The following is a 12538-nucleotide window of genomic DNA, read 5'->3' on the forward strand; positions in this document are numbered from 1 at the left end:
TATATATATATATATATAGATATATACTAGTTTTTTTTTAGGTTTTTTAGAGATTGGTTTTGTGTATAGTATATCAATGGCAACGTTGAGTAATTTGCGTATTAGGTAAAAATTGTTTAATCGATTGTTTTGATTCAAACAAATAGTTCTGTTTTCCAATTTTATTTTGTGTAATGGAAAAATATTTATGATCTATGTTCAAATGTTTATTTCTTTAGAAAAATCAGTTTGATTATCAACAAAACACACATACACATATATACATACATATATATATATATTGTATATATATATATATATATATAAATACATTTGTATATATATTTATATATATATATTAGTATATATTAAGTTCGAATCTATTGAATTAAAAAACGTTTTTTTTCCTAAAGTGCTCAATAAAAGTGCTCAATATATAAATAAATCTTTTATAAGTAAAATTATGTAAACACCAGAAAAGACCCTACACGTATCGTACAATCTGTGTTGGGGTTTTTCTGATATGTATCTACATTTACACACACACACACGCACACACACACACACATATGAGAGAGATAGGAAAAATAGAAGAAAGATATAAATATATATTTATATACAAATAAATACACATTTCTCTTTGTTATAGGTGGAACATATTCGAATCTGTCTTTAAAATAAAATGAAATAAGACGAAAAAAGGGAAGGAAAAAGAAAATATAGAATGCAAAGAGAAATGGGATGAAGAAATTAAGTTATGACATCAAATTATTGTGTCTGGCAGTTTTGAAGAAAATATTTAATGCCATCTTTGCAATTCCTTTTCCTTTTTTTTTCTGTTTACCAAAACATTTTCCCGCCATCATCTTTTACCTAATCTGACCCTGGTCCATTAGTCTGAACAACTGGCATGAAAGATTGCAGCAAGCACGACCCCAGCGCCCCCTCCATAACCCCGACTACCGCACCCTCCTTACCGATATAAAAAGTACGCACCACCCCAACAAAATTAAAGAAAAATAAATGGACAAAAATAAAAAAAAAAACGAGAATCAGACCCAAAAAATAACAATAAAACAATGCAGAAGCAATGCATTCACTCCATCGGAACCCCGCCCTCCGTCGGAGCACCCTACCGTGCACGCTCAGCACCACCCCCTAGCTCGCCGATCCTGACCCTCTGATTTTCAAACTAATAATAACACGAAAATGTTACCTTACTGTTGGCCTTCAATTTCTCCTATGTTATTACATTATGTGTCCAGTCAGCATGGATTTAGAACGCCATATTTGTTTCTGCGTTTATTTTTTCCTCTCTTTTTTATATCAAACTTCATTATTTATTTTTCGTTTTACTTCATATAATGTTATCTTGCTTATTTTCCACTTTTTTCTACTCAATGTTCCTTCTCTTTTCTTTGTTTTTATTATATAATTTTCCTCATATAACGTTTATCTTCTACTACCTTTTCTTTTTCTTCGTCTTTATTTTCTTCTTCTTCTTCTTCCTCCTCCTCCTCCTCCTCCTCCTCCTTCTCCTTTCCCCTCTCCCCCATGCATTTCTTCTTCTTCTTCTTCTTCTTCTTCTTCTTCTTCTTCTTCTTCTTCTTCTAATTTCAAACTGTTGATTTTCTTTTTTTTTACTTATAATTTCTTTCTCTTTTCGTGTATTATCTTTTCCTTTCCTTCAATTTTCTTTCCTCATATTTTCTTAACCTTTATATTTTTTCTCTGTCTATTTTTCTTTTATTCTTTTTCTTCTCTTTTTTTCTTTATTAAATCCTATTAATCCATTATTTTATTTTCATTTACTTTCATTTTATTTATTCCAAACGATTTAATTTTTACCCATTTATTCTCTTTTTTCTTATTTTGTCTTCACACTCGACGAATAATATATGTTCCGTTGTTTTCTTCATCCTATAAACATTTGTCTTTTTTTATTTTATTTTATTTTTCTTTCTTTTTTCCCGATCCTTGTCAAATAATTTCTTTTTTTGCAATCTTCTTTTTCCTTCTTTTTCGTTCATGTGTTCTTATTGTTTATGTTCATATTATTTTTCTTCTTCTTCTCGTTGTTGTTGTTGTTGTTGTTGTTGTTCTCGTTGTTGTTGTTGTTGTTCTCGTTGTTGTTGTTGTTGTTTCATCAAATAATGATTATCCTATTCATTTACTTCTTCTTCCATGATTTCGTCTCTTTTTTATCCATTTTTTCTTTTACGTTCTTTTTTATTTCCTATATTTTTCATTTTCATATTTATTTCTTTTCATTTTCTCTTTCTTTTACTTTTTTGTTCCTCACAATCTTTTTCTTTTTATTCTTTATTTATCTTTTGTCTCATTATCATTTTTTCTTTCGCTTTTTTTCAAATTTCTTTTGTCTTATTGTTTATTTTTCTTTATTTCTGCATTGAATTCTTCTATATCGATGTCTATTTCCCCTCATCCTCTCCCTCCTCCGCCCCCTCCTCCAAAATGATCACGCTAAAGCTCTGTTCCCGCAATGCCAATATGAATTACAGTTAATAATGATTCGCACAGTCAGTACTTGCTGGAGGTCCGTTTTTATTTCATTAATCCTATTTTTTCTGTCCCCACCTTCTATTGCAAAATTGAGGGGTAGCTCAGAAGCAAACCAGGGTGATGGAGGAGGAGGAAAAGGAGAGAAGCGTAGTGGATTTGCTTCTAAAACAAAGATAGAGATATAGAGGAAAAAGGAAAAGAGGGAAAGAAAGAGAGAGGGGGGAGAGTTGGACAAGAGAGAGCAAAAGAGATAAAGAAGGGGCATCTCATGACTATGAAGCATCAGGCCGGTCTGGATGTAGGTAAGGTTATCTCCCTTCGCAATATGTAAGAATGTGGTAAGAAAACGAAATAATTCTGGCAAGTCTTGCAAGGATCGTCTCTTTGTATGCAAAACTTCAAGAAAACATAGAAGAAATGGTCAGTATGCAACTTCCGTTAATCAGGAGGCGTGGAAGACGAAGGGTGGATAAAAAAATAAAAATCGTCACAGCAGTAAACAAGGGGGGCAGAAGGGAAGCTGCAATGATTAGGAAAAAAAAAAACGGGAATATGCTGAGGGTGTTTAGGCTGGACCTACCTCAAAGAAAGATTGGACTCATACTATTTTCGATGTTTTTAATAAATAATTGAGCCTCCATTTTTTCCTTTATGAATAAGATAGGCTGGAAAGATTATTTTTGGGAAGTTTTTTTTTCTTTTCCCGCTTTTTGTTGTTTTGTTTAAAGGGCTTGCTCTGATATAGTAGAACATGTCCGAATCGTAGTCGTGCATGTGAGATGCGACACAGCTTAAGTGGACATCTAATAAATACTGTACTTTATAGACAACCTTAAAGTCTCATAATTTGAATAATTTTTTTCTAGCCAATTGATATTAACGCTTTAATTTCAATTTTATTATTGTATGTTATTAATCAATGTATTATATTATAACATATGTAACGTTTTCAATTTTGTAGAATTAAATAGTGAAATTGATTTCTATTAAATTCAATTATTTTATGCACATTGTTTTTACTTAAATATATCAGCATGATTCATTTCAGACGTCTTCCTCCATATTATTAAAATATTATTCATTTTTTTATGCAATGTGCTCGTCCATGTTGACCTGAATGCGACTTTCTTTAGTCAACAGAAAGGAACTCATCTTCTATCGTGATTATACTCTTCCTTAAACAATACTACTGACCAAAGATCTCATAAGAGAATTTGTTTGGAAAGTCTTGCTCATCTCACTCCATCCTACACATTTTCCTCATCCCTTGGATTATCATTTATTTTGCAAATCAAAAAACAATTTTGATGGCCTTAGGTTAAGATCACTAGAGGAGATAAAACATGAGTTAGATTCATGTTGAACATCCAAACCTAAAAAAAAATTAAAGTAAGGCATTTATAAACTCGTTGATAGATGGAAACAAGTTATTGAGAGCAAAGGCCGTTATTGTTATGAATAAAGATTTTGAAACCTGCACAATTTTTCATTTTCAAGATGAAATTTTAAATCACCAAACATTCGCACCAACTTTAATACAACCATTAAATTTCTTATAAACTATTACTTAGTAAAAATTATGTTTGGTCTTGATATAGGGCTTTGTTTTAATTTACACCCCGGGAAAAGAGCCAGAGATACCATGTATATACTGTACTAGAAAACATCACCCTGGAATAAATGCTATCTGTGTAATTTTTTCCGAGCCCTGAACCTCCTATTTTCATTTAATGTTTTTATTTTTTATTTTAAATGTTTGGAAGCATTTTCGTAAGAATGAGTTTATATACAATATAATTTTGACTAAATATTTCAAACGTCAAGTAATGTCACATTATTATTAGTACGTATAAGGGTGGGTACTATAGCTAGTATTAGCAAAAGGGAGACTTAAGAATGATGTTCCAAATACATTTTGTCGATTGTGACGATGAATATGCTAATGCTGCTGCTGATGATAATATTTTATCCGGAGGTTGACTCTGAAGAAAGGAAAGGATTTGATGTTGTGGAGAATTTTAAATCCTCTCATAGTATACATCATCATTCCACAATCAATCTGTCCATCTCATTAATCCTTTTTTTTTTTCTCATGTCGATTTTGACAGATGGTGATTCATTAGTAATAAAAAAGAAACAAAAACATAAGTTACGCATTTTGCATACATGTGCGTTCGTATTTAGAAAACAATATTACGTTTAATTAATAATGATCACATAAAGAAAGTACATGATTCATATATAAAGCTGTTTGTTTCTTATGAGCAAGTTTAAGAGTGTATGCAGAATGAAAATAAACAACAACAAGCACATAGGAGTTTTTTTTTCAGAAAATTCTAAACCTCACTTAAAAGAAGTCTGAAAAACTAGACAGTTTTTCATTTTTTTTAATATAATTAATTTCCAAGTCCGGCGATGTACAAGCATTGCAATTCCCCAAAAGTGATGGCAGCATTGTCAGCAGAAGCATCAAGCTAGACCTGATGGATTAGGAGAATTTCATAGCAATTAAAAGTCATAGTTCATTGCTTCAGCTACTGCAACTTGAGTAGTTGGAATGGGCGCATTATCCTGATGCAGAGCATATCTGACCTTCAGTTCACTTTGAATTTTGACTTCAGTTGTCTTAGTTATGATCCAGAATATTGTTCGTTAACAGTTTTTTCCCTCTTACAAAGTTCTTTTGTTTTTTCTTTCTGTCTTTTCTTATTGTTATTCTTTATTTGAGAAAGTTGTATGTGAGTTTAGAATGGTACTATATTTCAATTTACTTATCTTCGTGACACGGTAATAACTCCCAGCCTTCAATTGTCTTCAGACCCCACCCCTCTCTTCCAAAACAGAAACCATTAACTGCAGCTTAATTGAACTTCTTTGGAGTGAATAAACAGGTTTCATTGCTTTGAATATTTGATTGAGATTCAAAATCGTTACGTCTGTAGTCCAAGTTTTTTGTGCTAACCTGGAGATGAATCAGATGAGTCCCGGAAAGGTTAACCCTTTTCATTTTATACTTTAATGTAAGAACTCTTGCAAATATGCTGCTTATCGCCAGGATCTCAGTTAAAAGCCATGTAGACCGAAGCAGAATATATGGTGTAGCTATCTACTAGATTGTAACAGCCGCTGTCATCTAAAATAAAAGATGGATGCCATCAACTCAGTTTTTGGACGACCTGATTTCGAATCATTGGTTTTGAATTCTTTAACTGCCATCTTCACAGTAGTAAAATAAATGGAATGCTCGGCAAGCAACTATATCATCTCTTAAAAGCCTTGACCACTATACCTTTATTTTGAAGATATATTATCACTGTTTTAGCCGCTTAAATTTCACAGAATATGACTGGTTGTTAAACGGCGAAAAGCAAAGCCAATTAAGTATAACAAATATTTTTTTAAAATCCAAAATATATTCCTCTTTCTCTTTTTTACTCATTTTTGTTTATAATGGACTATTCCAATCCGTTTAGTGTTTCCTTTCTTTATTATCCCCGGCGATGAATAAATAAAGAGATGGAAAGGAGGCGAGAGGAGTGAACGGAAAGGGGAATGATAGACAACATATAGAATAAAGTCGTTTCGCCAAACAACATAAAGTGATGGAGATGAAAATAGTAGAAATTTAGTAAGAAATAAGTCACTTAGTAATTACAACTAGATAAAACAATTAAAATGGAACTTGTTCAAAATAACTCAATCCCAAAACTGAGGAATATTTTAGCATGTATATTATATGATTGAAGTGAATAGGAAAAAGCATTAGGAAAATAAAAGTAAATGAACTGATCATCAGTATGATATTAGATTAATTAATCAACAAAGAGGAAATAAAAAAACGACAAACATAGAAATAAGGATAAGGAAAGAAAAAAGAAATGAAAAAATAAAAAAAAGATGAAAATTCTAAAAAGAAAGAAAGAGAGAAAAGAAGATGTAAGACAAGGCAGAAAGAAACGATGACACAGGAAAGAAAATGAAGAGAAATGCAGAAAAAAAGAAGAGAGACAGAGTTAAATATCGGTTTAGTTTACATATTCAACCATTACTTTAAAGACACTCGCTTCAAGAACTCATTGCCACAACTGCAAATAAATTTACTTTCTTCACCCGTGTACCTAATATAAACTGAACTTTACAAATATTTCGGAACACATTAGCACTTTTATATGGGCTGCTTCCCTGTATACTACAACATGGTCGTCTTCAAACCTAGTGTCAACAAACATTTCTCATAAACCGTCCACATAATTCATCAACTTCTATTCATTTCATTCATCGGTTTTAATATTCTTCACCATTCAACTGACAATTCATTCAATTAATCCTTAGTTTCGAGTGGCTTTTAACCTTGATAAGCGGCAATTCATTAGTAAAAGAGGGCGTAAAGTAAAAAGGGAGAAATGAAGGTGCGAAGAAAGAAAGGCATGAAAAAGATTGAAATAGTAACAGAAGATGTAAACGAAAGAATGAAAAGGAAAAAGCATAAAAAGAAGAAAAAAGGGAAAATGAAAAGATAACATGTAAAGGAAAGAGAAAAGAAAGAAAAAGAAAAATGAAAGAAAGAAAAAGAAATAGAGAACTGATTGTATAAAGAATGATAGAGAGGAGAAAGAAAGAAATAATTAAAAAAAAAACAAAAAAACAGGAGATGAAAGAACATAAAACAAAGAAAAAAACGAGGAATCGAAGAAAGTCAATGCAGAAATGATAATATGACGGAAGAAAAGTATAGAAAGAGATAGAGAGAGAGAGATAGAGAGAGAGAGATAGAGAGAGAGAGGTGAATAAAAGGCACAGAAAGAAACAAAGAAAGTTAAATATAAAAGAAAAAATACCGAAACTATGACACAAAGAAAGAGGGAAACACGAAAGAAAGAAAAAAGAAATGAAAGAAGGAAATGAAAAGAAGAGAAAATAAAGGAAGGAAATGGCAAATGATTTAATGTGTTATATTTCAGGACAAAGGCAGCATTTTATTGCAGAATAACAGCACTGAAGTTTCGAAATTCGTAGCCAATGCCGTTTCTGCTAGGAACCTCGCTTAAAACTCGGAACTCTCCCAAACCCAAATAATATCCCTACCCACCCAAGTGTATTTTCATGGGCAGTTTATTTGTTGATTGTTTTTGGGCTCTGCGGACAAAACGAAAATCCACTTGTGGAAATCTGTGCAAGATCTATGACCCTCTCTCAAGTGGACAGAGTATCTCTCTCATGAGGGCCACAATGATGACCCTGGACCCCGCTCTTCTTCCGATTCCGGTCCAGCGTCGTCACTTAGCTGATTAGGTTAGACTGCCGCTGTCGATCTCGGCAACAATGACCGAACGACTATTCCCAAAGAGGGGCTCCGTAAAAGATAATTTCGAGTCTGCCTAGTGATTAACTTCTCATCGGCGTCCGTTTCAGAAAGGAAAAGCTTCGTTTGACAGAATTTATGGTGGATCTCAGGAGGTTGAAGGAACATGTGGGGAAAAATTGATCATCGTTAGAATTAATTTATGATACAATCACAAAGGCGTGATATGTATGCATAGAAATATACACACATATAAAGAAAATAGCACGAGTTTTAAATATCAGGTAGAAATTTCATCTTCATCAATTTAAAACTTATATACATGTATACATTTCGATGGACTATCGCACCGAGTACAACAACGGATGGGCGTGTGATTATCAGATAACTTTTACTCTCTCTCTCTCTCTCCCTCTCTCTCTCCCTCTTTCTCGCTCCCTCTCTCTCTCTCTCTCTCTCTAACCCTAACCCTAACTTTTACTCTCTCTTTCTCCCTCTCTCTCTCTCTCTCTCTCTCTCTCTCTCTCTCTCTCTCTCTCGTAAGGTGAGTAATGTCTGCATATATTCCCACTTGTTTACTATTTATACCCGCTGATTTCCCTCAATTCTTGTGTTAATTTCTGGTGGTCTAGAGGTAGAATACCAACCAACCCACGACGTTAATATTTTGTGACTGGATTAAAATCTCCCGACTGGCAACAATTTTCACTCCCTACACTAATAATTGAATACTCATGAAACGGTCGTTTGTGTCCGTATAAAAATAATACTTAAAAAGATAAATCAAATAAAAAGAGCATGATACTTTATTTATTATTCTACAAAATATCAGGTGTAATCAACATTATATTGCCATCGGTTTGAAGCCAGGTGCAGTCTCAAAAAACGAAGCATTCAGGTTCGTTATTATTTAGACCACACAGATTGATTAGACCAGATCTTCCGTAACATCATATATATATATATATATATATATATATATATATATATATATATATATATATATATATATATATATATATAACAAATTTCACAGCCAAACAACGTCGCAGCCCACAAGAGCCATGCCAGTCAACTAACCGGAAGTCCAAGACTCGAGTTTCGCCCTCATTTGAACTCATCAGTTAGACACATCCGAACTCAGGATTTGAAACCCAAGCCTCTTGCATGTGAGGCAAGCACTCTACCAAATGAGCAACTGCCGCGCACACAAGAATTTCTATTAACCAACACAGATCAAGCAAACCGCGCTGAAATCCGACTGCGAAATGAACCTACTTTGTCTCGACAAGGAACGCGGTCATCCAACCAGCTAATAACCCCAAGCCGATGTCTCACAAATAGGAGTTTATATATATATATATATATATATATATATATATATATATAGAGAGAGAGAGAGAGAGAGAGAGAGAGAGAGAGGGAGAGAGAGAAAGAGAGAGACAGAGAGAGAGAGATAGAGAGATAGATAGATAGTCGAAGAGAACCCCAGCAGAGTACTCTACACAAGTATTAAAGCAAATAAATATAATAACGTGCATTTTTAAAAGGAAATTGCCTCAGACAAGGTAGGAAACTACTTGATGTAAGGATCTAAAATAATAACGTGTATTTTTAAAAGGAAATCGCTCCAGACAAGGCATGAAACTACTTGATGTAAAGAGCTAAAAAAACTAATACTTCAAGGTGAAAAACTAGCCAATGATAAGTATTTGATTGGAAGATTCTAACCTAGAAAACACCAATTCTTCCCCCTTTGTCAGAAACATCGTGCATGTAATTTGAGACTAAAGGACAAAATAAAGGAAGCGAGAGTTACAAGGCTGCAGAAAGTAAAACAAAAGGTTCACTTTCCACTTTTTTTATCACTATTTTTTCATATGCATGCGCATATTTTGCTGATGAATGTTTACTGATCAATTATCAGCAAAAAAGACCCCTTTTCTTCGAGTTTGGCACACTTTATGTTTCTAGATCTTACCATTTGATGTGACATCTCGTTCTTATGTATAAAATATGTCACGCCTTTTGCATCTTCTTCTTCTGGTTCCCATGTACCGGTTGCAAAGACTTCACACCTTTTGTTTCTTTGTGGTGAGACCGTGCGTGGAATTAGGCATTAATAGAACACTCTCCCCTGATACTATAATCACATATGAAACATTCAGGAAGTGGTCTTTTGCGCTGTGTGTTTCTTTGTATCGCAGTTATTAGGTTTCCCTTAGAAGTGACATTAGAAGAGGCATCACCTGCATTTATGCTGGATGCCTGCTCATCTGGTCTCTATCCAATTGTCACAAATCTTTCGCTAGCATTCCTTGAAGACATATTAAAACAGATCGTAGGAAGGCCTGGCCCTACTATGGATTGCAGATCTTTCATATGGCATGCCATTCCGTCTACTAATGTGTTCTGTTACCAATAATTCCAGTTAAACATCCCATTCCATACTTTGTCGTACATCATACATATACTCAGTCACCCGTTTTAAAGACAGTTAGCTGTTGATTGTGTGATGTTCCATTGATCTCTGTCAGCCATATGCGGCACCAATAGATCATATTGACAGATGCTATAGCAGAGGACACTTGTTCTTTGGCATGACGTTGTACTACTGTACTGCTTCCAGTATAATACATTGTTTTCTGGCAGCAATCATTTTTATAGTTCTGTGACATCGTTCGATGATACCATTACAAGAGGAGACGAATGCACAGTGGAATCGAAGTAAGCTTTTCCACTCATGTAGGAAAGTTTTAAGCAAGCTGCGCCAAAACGAAATACCAATATCTGTCAGAATAACTGTTGGTGGGCCTCGCTTATAGAAGAGCGTCTTCAGCTGGTTGATTACATTTTTTGCATCTTGCAGAGAAAGCAGTTACCAGATATTAAACCGAGTCGGGATAGGCTGCAGCAATCAATGTCAAAAACTGTAAAAAGTAATATGCATCACTACTCAGTGCCACGCTTGGTTAACATTTAAAGCACCCTCTGACCACTTCATGGGTGATTGATCGATCGACTGACATTCTTCACATTCTCTGACAACGGTTTTCACAGCAATCTTAAAAACACCATTGTCAATTTGTTTCCCAAAGTAGAATGTCTGTCTCACACCAGAATGACAACTTTGTTCAATCTTAATCTGGTGAAACCTGACTGAGCTCACCAACACAGTGCATGCAGTTTGCATAGGCTCAGTGTTCCTTTTAATTGTATCAAACTGAAGCACTCTCAATTTTATTATCATGTTAAGCCGCCATCGGATGAGCATCTCATTCATAGTTTTGGTTTGTACCCTGGCCTTGTCGGTAAGGTATCTGAGATCCGTTTATATACACAATCAGAATCAGTGAACAAATGCAAGGTCGCCGTCTTCCAGAGAATTGCCAAGTTTACACCTATAATAATGGCATTGAATTTTGCAAGATTAATATGCTAATCAGCAAGCGTCCTTTAGTACATCCCCATCATATACCAACAATATACTGATAGCAAGAGAGCTTGCATTGACCCATATGCTAAGATTTTCTCCATCGACACACCATTTCCCCTATGCTAGATCTTCTTTGTGCACTTTGGTGAGAACGTCCTTAACCATGCTGTTGAAAGGGTCTACTTTGTAATTCCACCCAAAGCAACAAAAACTCGACAAAAAAGAAACCCAAATAACGAAATATATGTGTGTGACGACATGAGGCATGTCTGGGATTTTGCCGCCTTTGCTTTGCTGAGGATAACGCTTTGAGAGCGTTATCCTCTCCCCAGACCTGCGAAGCAAACTCTCGTGCACCATCCTGGAGCCTCTCGACCTCTTTGCGAAGAAGATGTTCATAAATTTTCTCTGCTAAGATTCCAGTCAACAGTTTCCACATCAGTGGCAGACATGTAATTGGTCTATAATTATTGGCATCTTTTCCCTTTGCAGGATCTTTCCTAATCAGTGTTGTTCTTCCCTTCACAAGCCAATCAGGGACATCTCCCGACTCTACAACCCTTTTCAGGGCAGCAGCTATAGGTGGATAAAGGCATTGGAACTGTTAAAACAAAAGCCCACCACTCCATCTGGGCCAGGTACCTTCCAGTTTGTCATTCTTCGTTTGCCAGCCTTAACGTCATCGATGGTTATCTCAACGTTCTTCATCTGCTGCATTCCTGATAGCCTTTCTCTAGCATTTCCCAACAAGCTAGCCTTCTTATATCGCCCTTCGACAGACCAAATCCCAGTCCAGAACTTCCTTGCATCTTTTGCATTTAGAGTGTTGTTATTTCCCGCCTGTTTATAACATTTAATTCTTTATACAGCTGAGACTGATTGTTCCAGAAACGGTTATTCTGCCGAAATGCAAAACTTTTTCCAACAAAGTTCCGAATTTTCATACCACCAGTGTGGGTCTTCCCTTTCAACATTGTTAGAACGCTCATCGTTCCCTTTTCCAGCAATCTATACCTCCTTTCAAGCTTGTCCTTGGCTTTCTGTCCTAGTTTAACTTCTTTTCTTATTTCTTCGATTCTACCAATGTCTTTCCACCACCGTTTAATACTTTCTCCAAGCTGCCTCTGCTAGTATGACCTTCTATCCTTCATTTCTCTCTTTTTCTTCTGTATTAAGCCACGATGATTCACAATAACGTATGACGCTGCATACAGAAGTCTGTTAAGTTCTGTAATCGATATGTTCTTTCTTATGATGTTGTGGATTACTCCTTGAACTATTTTTACCTCGCTTTTCAC

The sequence above is a fragment of the Euprymna scolopes genome, chromosome 35 (genome assembly GCF_053919585.1).
Source record: "Euprymna scolopes isolate OS-2025 chromosome 35, ASM5391958v1, whole genome shotgun sequence".
NCBI classification, from domain to species: Eukaryota; Metazoa; Mollusca; class Cephalopoda; order Sepiida; family Sepiolidae; genus Euprymna; species Euprymna scolopes.